Source organism: Trichosurus vulpecula, chromosome 2 (genome assembly GCF_011100635.1).
Source record: "Trichosurus vulpecula isolate mTriVul1 chromosome 2, mTriVul1.pri, whole genome shotgun sequence".
NCBI lineage: Eukaryota > Metazoa > Chordata > Mammalia > Diprotodontia > Phalangeridae > Trichosurus > Trichosurus vulpecula.
Window position 1 is genome coordinate 308,669,177 of NC_050574.1, and position 11,017 is coordinate 308,680,193.

Consider the following 11,017-nt stretch of genomic DNA (forward strand, 5'->3'; position numbering starts at 1 on the left):
TCTTATTTCATTGCTAATTCAGAAGCATCACCAGACAAATTCATGTGACTATAAAAGGGCCTCAGTCATACTGTATCTTCAGATGTTTGTTAAGTACTTAAGAAAAAGAATCTTTAAAGTCTGCTTCCTAGAAAAGCTATAAGAGCATACTGTTAAACCTGGCAAAGAAATTCATCGGGAATAGATCTATTACACTTATACCTCTCAGGGTTTCTAGAAGTTATACAAAGCAATTGAATAATCAGACAAAAGCATTTAACCAAAAGGAGACCAAAATGCAGATAGACAGCTTCACAACAGATATTTGTTGAATGGATTTTAAAAAAATACATGATGAATATAGTTTATAAAATTGAATGCACTTGCTAATGCATGCCTGTTTTATGTTACATAAAAGACTCAAGGTTGCAATTTGTGCACGCTTACCATAAACATTTTTACCTGGGAGAGGTGAGGAGTGTTTTCATATAAAAGTTCATTGCTATCACACAAAACAAATATGTGCAACCTGCAAGATCCTTAAAATAGCAGTTAAAGCTTATTTAGGAAAAATGACACTATCTGATCAAAAACACAAAAAATAGACCTTCCCAAAGTTTATAACAAAACAATATCCTCCACAAGTTCCTCCATGGCTTTACTCCTTTATTCCGATACTGTCTCCCATAGTGTAGGGGTTTGAATGACCTTTTCAACAAGTTTTTCAAAGGCACATTGTACACCATAGAAGGTTTTTGCACTAGCCTCTAAAAATAACATGGAATGTTTCTATGCAAATTTCAACTCTTCATTTCTATTAACATCACGGTTTTCCTTCTTAACTTTGTTTGCAACTAGCATTTTATTATGCCATTTACCATGAGTATGTTTCCAATTCATTTAACCAATTATCCAGCTTAACAAAACAATCTCTTCTTGTGACATTGTACACTAATATGATACCTTGTTATATCATTAAGGCAGAATTCATGACTTCAAAGATAACCATGATTATGCCTGAATGGTCCAGAATCACAGGATGTAAGGAATTTTCTAAGTAGAAGGCAGAGGAGTTAAAATGTTTGTTGAAAACTCAAAAGTAGCAGACCCATGGACCAGTGTCCCCAATTCAACATCCTGGCAAGAACCTTCCAAAACCAGTATGCCCACCTCACAATAGCGACCAGGAGTGACCACAGAAAAACATTATGGCAGCAAGCTAATCCAAACGGGTGCTTCCCTCCCCCCAGGCCAGGGCCCTCCAGCAAGAAGACCACCCACTGGCCTCAAGCCCCTGCTCAGCACTCTCCAGTCTCCACTAGGGTCAGTTCTGCTTTTTGTAGCACCTGCCGCCATTGCCCAGCCACTTCCACCGCAATCTCCAAGCTGTGTTCCAGCTAGCTGACTGCTTCCTCTCTCCTTCAGCTCTCAACTGCTCTCACTAACTGCCTCACCAACTGCCTCTTAGCTCTGCTCCAACCATTCATCAAGCTCCTCCCACCACAGGTTTCCATTGGCTCTAGTCCTAGTCACTCTCCCCAGGACCCTGAGAGCCCCACCCCCAAAGCCCACTCAAGTGGGTGGGGAAGATCTTCCCATTCACCAATTGCCTTTAATTTTGGCCCTAAGATCTTTCACGTCCATTACACAGATCAATGGGAAACTGGTGTCAATAATACCATAACAATAAAAATCTTGGGGTAAGGGGTGAAGGTCTCATTTTCCATAGCTTCTTCTTGCTGAAATTGTACATAGAGCTCTCCCTGCCCCAAGAGTCCCATTCCAGAAGTCAGTTCTTTAGCAAGCTGGCAGGAATTCCAGCAATGCTAGGTGCTTAGGCACTCATTTGAAAGTGTAGGGTACTTAAGCCTAAAGGAGACAGAACTAGCAACAAGGTTAACCAAAACAGAACAAAAGAGTAGGCAAGTATGGGCTATTATACTTCAAATAAAATCATCCCCATTCTGGTTGAGACTCCAATTATATAAAAATTCGATCTCATAGCCTAACTCAAGTAAGAAATGTTTCTTGCAAAAGGGAACACAATAAGGAAACTAAGTCAGAAAGGTCCCATTCTGAATGGACACTAGGATTGCCCTCCAGGCCTTTTTCCCAGATACAAACTTTCATCTGTTAATCACACAAGATGACCTTCCCTCTGAGTGGCTTGTGGCATTTATCAGCATCAGCCATACTTCTGGAGTCCATGAATCTATTATTATAGCCATATTCACGGTAAAATATATGATTCAGGGGTATGATTCGGTAATTATCTTCCCCTGAATAGACAACTGTTACAAAGTTGTCCTTCTCATGGACTATGACTTCTGCAGCCTTTGGAATATCATCCAGCCTCCGTTTTACCCATACCTTAGCTCCCAGTTTTATTCCATCAGTAGAACCAAAGCCTTCCTCTGAGAGTTATTTTGGAAGGAGGGTCAGTTTTCACAAAGGGTATTTTTTCACAGGGATAATAATCACTTGAACTATCCTATCATTTCTACAAAATTGTACAGGTTTTTTACCCAAATTCTGGAGTGTCACAACAATTTCTCTTTGATAATTAGAATCTATCACTCCAGCCAATACATGTACTCCTTGAGCTGCTAATCCTGGTTTAGGTACTATCCATCCAAAATGATTCCTGGGGATTCTCATACATACCCTAGTAGAGGTTTTTCTTATCTCCTTCGTATTCATCCTAAAATTCCCTATACAATGTAAATCATATCCTGCTGAACCAAGTGTTCCTGGGTACAGTGGTGGGACATCTTCACTTACAATCCAAAATTCAATGTTTTGGATCTCATGTGTTTGCGGTTTTCTAATCTGCAGATTTGGGGTCATCATTCTGGCTAGAGGTGTACTCCCTCCAAAGGGCTTATTATTCAAATTATGTAAGACAATAGACAAATTATCCTTCCAATGTCTATATGAATTATTAGAGGTTAATTTTCTTAGCTGTTCTTTCAACAATCCATTAATTCTTTAAATTAGCCCAGATGCTTATAGGTAATATGGAATATGATATATCTACTCTATATTATTCAATACACAATATCTTTTCATTTCATTAGCCTTGAAATGTGACCTATTGTCACTTTCAATCTTCATTGGGGTTCCATAGTATAAACTTACAATATCTAGAATTTTACAGGTGTTTTTCTGAGTTGCATCCTTATAAGGACTTGCCACTAGTACACCTGAATAGGTGTCAACACATGTACATATATATTTACATCCCTTATCTTGGGGTAGTGGTCCAATATAATCTATCTGCCACATTTGGGCTGGAACTTTTCCCCTTGCTATTTCTCCAGTTACTATCCTAGGAACAGTTCATTCTTTTTTCCAATTGGCATATACAACATTCCTATGTTATTTGCTTTAACAATGCATGAGAGATACTAATACCTTGATCCTGTGCCTGGACCCCTAAATGGCCGGTGGTCCTGGTGGGCCCATTTTGCTGAGGCTGGGTCATCAGTTGGAGGTGGAGTAGGGACAACACCTTCAGTAGCAATCTTTGCTAGCTGATCTGCATGTGCATTGTACTCACATTCTGGTGTGGTCAGGGTCACGTAAGCATCAACGTGAAGAACTGACAAACTCGTAACCAGAGACATATCTCATATATCTTCCCATAACTCTTAACTCCAAACTTGTTTGCCATGAATCTCCCAATTCTGATTCTTCTATATAAGCATCCACATAGCTAACCCTCTAGCTACCGCCCATGAGTAAGCAAATATATGACACAGTGCTTTGTCTGTTTTGATGGCTTGACGTGCTGCCATCAGTTCAGCATATTGACTACTTCCACCTATCCCAGAACTTTCCAGAGTTCGCCTAGTACAGGGGTTATAGGCTACTGCTTTCCAATGTCTCTTGTGTCCCAAATATTTTACTGTCCCATCAGTAAATCAAGCATATTTCTTCTGTTCCTCAGTTAGTCCATCATATTCATTATTACATTTCACCAAGGATTGTACCAACTCTTGCTTAGGTTCAGGGGTTTTTCATCCCCCTCAGTGTCAATGTTCGCTACAGATTCATGTAGAACAGAAACTCCACTTTTGCCTGCTCTCAACCTATTCTGAATATAGCACTTTCATTTGGTTATGCTCGCCTCTTTTACATGTCCAATTCTGTGGGAAGCTGGGGTACTCATTACCCAAGTCATAATCAGAATTGCAGGCCTTAATACCACTTCATGACCCAGAGTTACTTGCTCATTTTCTACCAAAGCCCAATATGCAGCTGACAGCTGCTTCTCAAAAGGTGTATATTGAATTCCAGATGAAGGTAGTTTCCTTGACCAAAATCCTAAAGGTATACTTCAGCATTGTTGCTTTTGCCACAAACTCCAATTCACATAGCCATCTTGCACAGTCACTTGTAATTCCACTGGCCCATTTTGCATAGGCCATAAATCCAGGGCTAATGGTATAGCAGCTTTTGCTTTCTCAAAAGCTCTGCTTTGTTCAAGTCCCCAATCAAATTTGTATTTCTTCCTGGTGACTTTATACAAGGGTTTCAAAATCTGTCCCAAGTGTGGGATGTGGTGTCTCCAATAACCAAATAGTACTATGTACTTTGGGGCCTCTTTCTTATTACTAGGGGTAGGAAAATCCTAGATTTTTTTGTTGAGCCTGTGGGAGAATTTCCTGCAGTCCTTTATTCCACTGTGTCCCACAAAGTTTTACAGTTTGAGCTGGCCATTGAACCTTTGCAAGGTTAATTTCCCATCCTTTGTTTTTCATAGGGTCAATTAATAGTGTGAAACTCTGCTCCACTTCTTTTATATTTTCTCCCTGTATCATGATGTCATCTATGTAGTGGGTAAGCTGTACACCAGGTAACTTTAATTCATCTAAATACTCAGCTACAATCCTGTGGCAAATAGTTGGGCTATGAAGATATCCTTGTGGCAGGTGTGTACATGTATACTGTTGGCCTTGCCAAGTAAAAGCAAACTAGTCCCATTGCTTGGGGTCTATTGGGATAGTAAAGGCATTGGCCAAATCAATAACTACATACCAAGTTCCTTCATGTTTCTGTATTCTCTCTATTAAAGTAACAGTGTCTGGAACAGCAGCATACAGGGGAGGAGTCACTTTGTTCAGCTGTCTAGAATCTACTATCATCCTCCATGTTCCATCTGTCTTTCGAACTAGCCAGACAGGGTTGTCCATTGAGTAGTTGTAGGGACTAACTAACACTCCTGCTTCAACACATTCTTTCATAGTACTGGCAATTTCATCTTGCCCACCTGGCACACAATATTGCCTCAAAGTAATTACTTCAGAAGGTTCAGCCAAAGTGTTTGCATCCATATTTATTTTCCCCACTAAGACTGAATTAACACCTATTTTCCTCACAGCAAATTGGTATTTCCCTTCAGCTAAATTCAAGGTCATACCGTTCAATACATCTATCCCAATCATGTATTCAGGAATCGGCACAATAAACACAGTATATTCTTTCTTGGGCAACTGTCCAATTTTCATCATCAATTTAACTTGTCTGGCTGATATTTCAGTCCCTCCTGATTTTGTAATGGCAATAGGAGTTCCATGCCTGAACTTTTCTGGATTTCCATATATAAGGGTGGCCTCTGCCCCGGTATCTATTAATGCCCTAGTTACCGTACTTGACCCATTTTTCCAATATGTGGTCAAGTTAATGTGGGGTCTGCAATCCAGCCTGTGTTATTTCCTTAATTTGGACTGGGTCTTGGCCTGTTTCCTAGGATTACCTAACATGTGACTCACTTGGGTGTGAGGGTTCAGGGTCTGTAGAATCATTGCGTCTGTTATCAAGTCCTTTATCTCGGTATATTCTGTACAGTTCATTTGTTGGAATGCCATCTATCATTTCAAAGTCTACCCCTGCTCTCAACAGAGCAGTGAACATTTCTTTTCTGGTCACTTTATTTTGGCACTGAATTCGCTGGGTATTCACTCTCCTCTCTTGGGGAGATGTATACCTTACCCAGTCTCATAAGTCACTCAACTGTAAAATCTTATCTATCACCACTGAAAGATGGCTCCCTGTTTCCCCAAGTAACAGAGTCAAAATTAGGTGTTTATAAGCAGGAGGAGCTGTCCTGACTATTAAATTCCTATAAGGGACTCCCAAGGGATTATTGTAATATCTGTGTGCAGTTCCTGTCATGAGAGCAGTCTTCATTACCTCCTCCTTTAGTTTTATGATACAGTCTCTAAGTGAATACCAAGGTTTACTCTCAGAGGGCCACATAGAATCAGTAGCATATCTTTTATTAAATCCCTCAGCGTCTAACACCAACAGATTAGTCTTGCTATCACCATCTCCTTGCTAATGATGTTCCCTAAATGCTTGCTGAACTAGAGGATCATGGCTGATACCTATGAATCTCATACAATCCACCCTATCTACTGATATTCCACTGGCCCCTTGATCACTGAGTCTTACCATCCAAGATATTAATGGTTCTCCCATTGTTTGGGTGAATCTACTCAAAATGTCTGTGATCTCTTGCTGTGAAAAATCTTCCTGAATTTCCCTTGTGACTGTATTGTCACCTTGGGTTTCTATCCTCCTCCTTTGTATGGGATGAACATCTGTCTGAGTATTTGACCATCTCTCATTCTCTATGCGAGGGACATCCTGAACCCTAGTAGCGTTTTGTGCCTCAGCCCCTGACATTGTCTCATTTTCTCTCCACTTCTTTCCCCTGCCACCATGGCAAGGACAAAGCAGCCAGTCAGGCTCAACCTGGACTGGGATGAAATGCACTCTTGACTTATTTGGCCTCCTGTTGCTTCTAGCCACATTAATGGAAATATTCTCATTTGAGTCAGTAGACTCTTTAGCAACAATTTGTTCTCCTGCTATCTGAGATTCCCCTTCTTTCTGTGGCATTGGAGTGCCCCCATTTCTTTCACTTAATCTCAATCTTTCATATACTAGCTGGTAGGCTGATAACACTATCCAGCTTTGCCTAGATAGTGATGCCCCTGACTGAATTCTAACCTCTTGTAAACATCTTTCCAAATCCCTGGGATCTCCTCTCTGTAGCCTTGGTTCCCAGTTTTCACAGAGTCTGGCTCTTTTAGTCCATTCCTTTGCCAGGGAGCAATAAAATGGATCCTCCCAACCTGGGACATTCATCTCTTCCTCTGAAGTTCTTCTGCTTCTAAATAGAGATCTTATACCTAGTGATCCCATCCTCATTGCCAGATATATCATTAAGGCAGAACTCATGACTTCAAAGATAACCATGAATATGCCTGAATGGTCCAGAATCACAGGATGTAAGGAATTCTCTAAGTAGAAGGCAGAGGAGTTAAAATATTTATTGAAACTCAAAAGTAGCAGACCTATGGATCAGTGTCCCCAATTCGACATCCTGGCAAGAACCATCTAAAACCAGTATGCCCATCTCGCAATAGTGACCAAGAGGCCACAGAAAAACATTATGGCAGCAAACCAATCCATACTGGTGCTTTCCCCCCCCGCCCAATGCCAGGGCCCTCCAGCAAGAAGACCACCCACTGGCCTCAAGCCCCCGCTCAGCACTCTCCAGTCTCCACTAGGGTCAGTCTTGCTTTTTGTAGCACCTGCCGCCATTGCCCAGCTGCTTCTACCACAATCTCCAAGCTGTGTTCCAGCTAGCTGACTGCTTCCTCTCTCCTTCAGCTCTCAACTGCTCTCACTAACTGCCTCACCAACTGCCTCTTAGCTCTGCTCCAGCTGTTCATCAAGCTCCTCCCACCACAGACTTGTATTGGCTCCAGTCCTAGCCACTCACCCCAAGACCTTTTGAGCCCCGCTCCCAAAGCCCACTCAAGTGGGCAGGGAAGATCTTCCCATTCACTGGTTGCCTTTACACTTTTGCACCTCTGAAATAGCTAGATGTCAGTGTTCTGAAGCACTGCTGACTTGCAGTATTGCATATCACTAGCTTAGCTTTATTTCCATCAAGCGATATAGTCCTCACCTTTAAGTCAACAGCAATTGTTGCTGCAAGCTCTGAATCAAAGGTATCATCTCTAAATCTCAATCAAAGGGTAGACTTTCCCACCCCATTCTCCCCAGTGATTAGTATCTTCAGAGTGGTCAGTAAATCCTCATCCATCCAGGCCCCTGACTCCAGCTACTGAGCCAGCTGGCCACCTTGCTGTGGCACTCTTCCTTTCCCTCTCAGGTCTGGATTGAAAAAAAAAAAGTTGAAATATAATAGTGGGAATAGGAAGGAGGAAACTGATTATGGGATTTTTGAGGAAGTAAAATGCGAAGATTTGGTAATTGTTTTGATGTAGGAGGAGAGGAACAGAAAAGCATCAAAGATTACAATGAAATTTTGAGCATATGCATTTCAATGAATAGTATTGCCATTGATACAAATATGGTATTTAGAAGGAATTCTACAGGACAACAAAGTTCTGAGGAGAAAATGAATAGTATTAACCAGAATGCATGTGTCTGTATCTATGAAACTAGCAAGGTGATAGTTTCAAATACACTAAATAAAACTCATAAGAAGCATCTATTTGCATAGAGGCTCTCATTTTTATCTGTTCATTAAAACTTAAGGACTTCTATTAGGGAAAGCTTTGTTGGACTGTTTCCAGTTACCATATACACTTGAAAGTAATAAAAGTGGTTTCTTTAAAAATCATCTATAATTCAGGCTTTTCACTAATTCAGTTTAGCCTTCCTCTCAATTGCTTCTAATTAACGTGCTTTCACTGCAGTGCTGAGGGAGTGAAAAGTAGATTTTCTCATACCTTTCCTCCATCCTCCATCCTTCTGCCTTTGCCTTTTTCTTTGCTATACTCTAAAATTGTTCTCCAAATATTTTCTGATTCTAAAAATCAAGGGAGCATGATGCCATAGATTGTAATTGTCAAGGCTGGTTCTAAACATTTAACAAATAGAACAGTGATAGATTAGTAGATTGTCGAGTCAATATTCACAAGATCATGCGTTTAGAGTTGTAAGAGACCTTAGAGACTACCTAATCCAGCCCTCTAATTTTATAGAGGAGAAAATTAAAACCAAGAGAGACATAAAACTGGGTCTTATTTCAGCTTTATATCCTAGCATTAAATACATTATTTAAAATTCACCCACATCCACACGTAAACATATGTGTACAGATAGTCTCCTCTTACGTAAATTCACATTATGTATATATTCAATTTTACATAAAGAATTATGAATGAAATGCACATCCCAAAAACACCATCTATGTTCACTTTACTATACAGTACTTGGCTTTCTCTCTCTGCTCCTGCTCCTTAGCTAGGTGTTCCATAGCTTCCCACCCCACCCCACTTTCCACAGCCAAAAACAAAAACTAATAAAAACCCTCTAAGTGAACGCAGAAGAAAAGAGATATGGGGAGACCTTCACCACTGAAAATCAGGGGTTTGGCCTGACACTTCTAGTGCTGAGAGAGACCTTTGTTCTGCTCCACCCACCCACTTGCTTGTCAAGTCCCATGTTTGCCCTCTGTTCTTTTGTTCTTGAGTACCATGTGTCTATTCCTGGGCCTGCATGTTGCCCATCCTTTCCTGTCTGTGTCCATGTCTGTCCCCCATGTGTCTGCCCTGTATGTTCTTCCTCTCCGTTCCAGCTAGGCGATTGGCCCTCATGCCCATCTGTTTGCTTCTCCTCTTCTTGAGATTCTCTGTCCCTGGCCCCTACATGTCTTTGAACATGTGCCTGCCACTCCCTCCATTGGTGCATGACCCCCTTCCTGTCTCCCTCTATCCCTCTTTTCCCCACATCCACAAGCAAACTCGCATTATGTAAAAATTTCTTTGTGTAAGGCTCTGTAGAATGGTCCACTTACATAAAGTGAGAACTGTCTATATGTGTGTCTACACATCCACATCCACAGATGCATACGCTCGCGCGCGCGCATGCACACACACGCACACACACACACACACACACACACACACACACACACACAAACACTGAGTGTCCCAACAGTCTTGGTACAGCTTTAAGCTATAATAGCTAATATCTAAGACCCATCTCAAATTATCTCCCAGTTCTAAAAATTGATGGAACTTAATTGCCAGGGACTCTTACTTTCATGGTTGTTTCTAGACATATTAAACAAGCCAGAGTCATAGATTAGTAAGTTAAGGGCCAGCACTTGATGCTACTGGTGTAATCACAGGAGCAAACAGAACTCTAAGGGACATTTTGAGCAAATCAGTCCAACCACCTAATTTTACAAATAAAGAAACTAACAATAAGAGAAGGGATGAAAATGACTTTTTAAATTGACATGAGTGATAAAATGTCTGAAATGGGTTGTGAATCTAGCTCTTTCTAACTAGAACAAACCTCTTTCTACTATGCTGAACTGCTTCTCATTCATAGAATTTCCTCTGCCATCTCCCAACACTCCCCTATTCCCTATTTCTCTCCTGGTCAAAAGATGATTTTCCAGAGAATCTGAAATGCTGTTCCTTTCTTTTGACTTTCAAATGTATTTTCTATACATGCAAGCTCCTTGCACTGTGTGGACAGTCTCTCAATGTAGAACATGGTGATGTCCATTGAACACAATATAAATTTCCTGTGTAAGGGAAATATTCTTTTGGAAAAATGAGAAGTTTACATGAAGAGATCATTGCAAAGTAAATAAAAAAAATCCATAATAATCAAAATGGATTAGAAATACTATTGAAAATGGGATTTGAAAAGTTTATCTCCTTCTACAATGCTGTTGTTCTTTTTTTAACACCTTTCTAATTATACTTGGCTATGTGACAGAATAAACCTTGCTTCCTGCCAAGGTCCCAAACACACTATTCTTCAACAATGATTCACATATAGGTCTTGTCATTTTTACTAAACTCCAGCCTCCTTGAAGGCAAGGACTGGGTCTTATTTGAACTTATTATCCCTAGCACTAAGTACAAAGCACAGACCCTAGAATGTAGAATGTAATAATATCATATCATATCATATCATATCATATCATATCATATCATATCATATCATATCGTGTAGTGTAGTATAATATTTA

The 11,017-nt window shown here is 40.5% G+C and overlaps 1 pseudogene; it reads right to left on the reverse strand.

Annotated features, from left to right (window-relative positions):
- Positions 1 to 645: 645 nt before the first annotated feature.
- LOC118840027 lies at positions 646 to 8,134 on the reverse strand (annotated as a pseudogene).
- Between the last annotated feature and the right edge of the window lie 2,883 nt (positions 8,135 to 11,017).